At 47.8% G+C, this 4570-nt stretch overlaps 1 pseudogene across 1 annotated transcript; it reads left to right on the top strand.

Moving 5' to 3' along the window:
• The first annotated feature begins 498 nt into the window (after positions 1 to 498).
• LOC309621486 (serine/arginine-rich splicing factor 3 pseudogene) lies at positions 499 to 1006 on the top strand (annotated as a pseudogene). Its single transcript has one exon. The product of its transcript is annotated as a serine/arginine-rich splicing factor 3 pseudogene (transcript).
• The last annotated feature ends 3564 nt before the right edge of the window (positions 1007 to 4570 follow it).

Genomic DNA, 4570 nt, shown 5'->3' with positions numbered 1-4570 from the left:
AGATGGAGAGAAAGAGAGGGAGAGAGAGGGAGAGGGAGAGGGAAAGAGGGAGAGGAAGAGTGGAACAGGGAAAGAGGGACAGGGAGAGAGGGAGGGATAGAGGGAGGAGAGGAAGCAGGGAGAAAAGAGAGAAAGAACACACCATCTACACTTCTGTCAAATGACACCGGGGATCCTTACACAACCAGGAGAAAATAACACAGGGAGGCTCTTTCTCAGCTGGAACTGGAACTGCAGACGGGGCCAAACACCACCAGGCTGGCCACACGTGTCCAGCCGCTGCTCCAGCCCCGTCAGCCGTGAGTCCGGTCACCAGGGCTCTGAGTGTCTGCTCCAGGGAGCTGGGGTTCACCCCCTCACACGGGAGGCTGGGCCAAGAGAGCAGGGCCCCGGGCTGGACACATAGGGGGAAACGCATCCCCACAGGACAGCTTGGGTAAGCAGATTCAGCTGCCAGATTCTAGAGGCCCGGGACCACCCTGTGGCCCGTGAAACCCAGGAGCCACGAGGGTCTTGCATCGTGATTCCTGTCCATTGGACTGTAAAGTTTATGTAGGGAATCTTGGAAACAGTGGTAACAAGGCTGAATTGGAACGAGCTTTAGGCTATTATGGACCACTCTGAAGTGTGTGGGGTGCTAAAAACCCTCCCGGCTTCGCTCTCGTTGAATGTGAAGATCCCCGAGATGCAGCCGATGCTGTCCGAGAACTAGATGGGAGAACACTAGGTGGCTGCCGAGTAAGAGTGGACCTGTCGAATGGGGAAAAGAGAAGTCGAAATCATGACTGCCTCATTCTTGGGGTCGTCGCCCTCGAGATGATTATGGGAGGAGGAGTCGTCCACCTCCCACACATCTCCAAGATGGAGAGCCTTCTCCGTCAGCCAGAGCAGGTCCCTTTCTAGATATAGGAGAAGAGAGAGATCCCTGTCCCAAGAGAGAAATCACAAGCCGTCCCGATCTTTCTCTAGGTCTTCTAGCAGATCTAGGTCAGATGAAAGGAAATAGAAGACCACTTTGCAAGAGGAGTGGTGTACAGGCAATAACTTCATTTGGCAGGAGTATGTACAGAAAATTCAAGTTTTGTTTGAGACTTCCGAAGCTTGGTGCACTTTTTAAATGTTTTAGTTGTTCACATTTGTTTGTCTCTTGGGACAGTGACACATAAAGGTGTCATTCTCTATGGTTTGAAATGGGTCCTGTGAGGCATGTAATATGAAGAATTGTTACCTTACAATGTTCCCTTAAGCAAAATTGAATTTGCTTTGAATTTTTGGTCTTGCCTAGACTGATAATAAAACTCTAACTCCTGCCCACCTAAAGTGTGATGTTTACTATTATGGAAACAACACTGGCAAACGTTGAAAAGACTTTCTGTAGCTGGGATATGGTATGCAGCTGTAGTTAAGCAAGCAGTCTTTAAAAGGTGCTGTGAACCCAAGCCAGCAGGTAAAAATGAAAGCCGCACCCTTACCCTAGATTAGAGGTTTAAAAATTCCACTAGTCTTCACACCCGACAAGAGGTTGTCCAGGGAGTTTAAAATCTAAGAAGTTTCAAGGAAGTTAGTTTACCTTTGAGTTAGGTCATACGTCCCCTCTGTGATTGCTGTACATGAATACATAGCTCTTTGTAATATTTTTTGGAAATTTGAGATTATCAAGATACCAATGTCCTGCCAGATTAAGAGTATATTGTAGAGCTGAACTTTGAGTTACTGTGCAATTTTTTTTTTCATGCTGTCATTTGTAATATGTTTTGTGAGAATCCTTGGGATTAACGTTTTGGTTGCAAAAGAAAAAAAGAAAAGAAAAGAATCCGCCTGCCAATGCAGGGGACACAGGTTCAAGCCCTGGTCCGGGAAGATCCCAGGTGCCACAGATCAACTAAGCCCGTGGGCCACAACTACTGAGCCTGCACTCTAGATCCTGGGAGCCAGAACTACTGAGCCCCCGTGCCACAACTACAGAAGCCCACACGCAACGAAGACCCAACGCAGCAAGAAAAAAAAGACGATACTGGCCAGGTGATCAAGGGTAAAATCGTTTGTCATAAGTCCCGTTGATGGTGTGTATCCTTGATGTGACCTGAGGAGAATGGCATTTTTATCTCTGTCTGGGTCTTCCTCCCCAAACCCCATAACTCCAGACCAACCATAAGAAAACATCAGAAAACAAACAGACTAACAAATTGAGGGACAAAACACCTGACCAGTCCTCCTCAAAACTTTCAAGGTATCAAAACCCAGCGACGTCTGAGAAATGTCACAGCCCAGAGGAGACTGGGACAGAAAAAGGATGTTAGGGGAACACTAGGGAAATTCTAATAAAGTGTGGACTTTAGTTAATAACAATGTATCCATCTTGGTTCCTTAGTTGGATAAACATGTCACACTAAGGTACTAATGAGTTGGAAATAGGGGTACTGGGTCAGGGTCCACGGCACTCTGTACACTCTGTACAGATCTTTGCAACTTTTTTGTAACTCTAAGCTCTTGTAAAATTAAGCGAGTACTGAACAGAGCTAAGAATGTTATTTCCCTGATTTGAACATGCCTGAGTTTCTTTTCATGGTCACATTTTTGCTATTTGGATGTGTCTTGGAATCAGTAGCAAAGGAGAGTTGCCAGCCCCTGGGAAGATGTGGGTGGTTCGCAGGTGGCTTGCTCTGGAGCTGAAGACCACGGTGGGGTGGGAAGTCTGCAGCCTCGGGCTGCACTTAGAAACATGGGAGGGGATGGGCCAGCTCAGTTAGGGATGGAACCTATAAATAAAACTTTTTTCTTTTCCGTTATGGCTTATCACAGGATACTGAATATAGTTCCCTGTGCTAGACAGTAGGACGTTGTAGTTTATCCATCCTATATTTAATAGTTTGCATCTGCTAACCCCAAACTCCCAATCCAACCCTCCCTCACTGTTTCTCCCCCTTGGCAACCACAAGTCTGTTCTCTATGTCTGTGAGTCTGTTTTTGTTTTGTAGACGCGTTCATTTGTGTCGTATTTTAGATTTCACATATAAGTGAGATCATATGATATTTGTCTTTCTCTTCTGACTTACTTCACTTAGTATGATAATCTCTAGGTCCATCCACGTTGCTGCAAATAGCATTATTTCATTCTTTTTATGGCTGAATAATATTCCATTGTATATATGTACCACATCTTCTTTATCCATTCATCCATCAGTGGACATTTAGGTAGCTTCCATGTCTTGGCTACTGTAAATAGTGCTGCAATGAACGTTGGGGTGCATGTATCTTTCTTTCTTTCTTCTTTCCTTCTTCCTTTCTTCCTTTCTTTCTCTCTCTCTCTTTCTCTTTCTTTCTTTCTTTCTTTCTCTCTCTTTCTCTCTTTCTCTCTTTCTTTCTTTCTTTTTTCTTTCTTCTTTTATTGTCACACGGCATGTGAGATCTTAGTTCCCTGACCAGAGATGGAACCCACGCCCCCTGCACTGGAAGCATGGATTCTTAACCACTGGACCACCAGGGAAATGCCAGGGGTGTATGTATAGTTTTGAATTAGAGTTTTCTCCGGATCTATGCCCGGGAGTGGAATTGTGGGACCCTATGGCAGCTGTATCTGTTCCTGCACGCCTCACATCAACCACCTGCACTCCAATCCTTGCTCTCAACGTCATCTTCGGGGAACCCAACCTGCGACAGGGACCTTGACAAGAAGAAATGGCTCAGGGAAAAGCTACCTGCACGGGGAGGAGATAGAGACCATCGCCCCTGGGGTGCGGAGGGGAGAGTGGGTGCAGAGGTTTGTCATTTCACCCCCGATACTCATCTCAGCCCTCGTGGCTGCCCCACTCTAGGTCACCTCGGGATACAGAGGTGAGCCGGTTAGAGTCCCTGCCTGTGCAGGAATCGGGGCACCAGCGGGTCTGAATAATATTAGTGCAGGGTCTCCCCCGTGGCACTGGGGTTATTCGGGGCGGGTCATCCTCTGCTGAGGGCCCCTCCTGGGCACTGTGTGGGGTTTAGCAGCATCCCTGGCCTCACCCATTTGATTCCAGGGGCCCTCCCTCCCAGTTGTGACAACCACAGATTTTCCCCACACATCACGGAAGAACTGGGTGAGGCGGGGGCAGGATGGCTCTGGGCGAGGACAGCTGTGTTGAAGCAACCAGCCTGGCCCAGGGCAAGGTCTGCCCCAATCCCGTCAGCGCCTGCATTTAGAACTGCCCCTTTCCTCTCCCACCTCCCCTGCCCTGCAGTGGTCTCCGAGACATCATCCCCATGTAATAAATCACACCTTCTCAGTTTACTGTTTGCTGCCCTCGCTAGAACGTGAGCTCTTTGAGGACAGGGATGCTGTTATGTCCCCAGCACCTAGAAGAGTGTCTGCTGTGTAGTAGATGCTTCATAAATACTTGCTGAATAAAGGAGTTGAATAAAGGGATGAGTGGGTGAATGAATGAAGGTTACAATGGAAGGAGGGGGGAGATTCCCTTTCTGGCTCTCGGGGGTTGGGAGATCAAGTGAAAGATCTGTCCTAAATAGGCTGACCAGCCTTCTGGGGTTCCCCGGGACTGAGAGTTTCCCCAGAGTTCCAGCGCTCAAACCTGAG

The sequence above is a fragment of the Balaenoptera borealis genome (genome assembly GCF_965194805.1).
Source record: "Balaenoptera borealis genome assembly, contig: HAP1_SCAFFOLD_501, whole genome shotgun sequence".
In the NCBI taxonomy this organism is placed as follows: Eukaryota; Metazoa; Chordata; class Mammalia; order Artiodactyla; family Balaenopteridae; genus Balaenoptera; species Balaenoptera borealis.
This window is presented reverse-complemented; position numbering and strand designations above follow the sequence as displayed.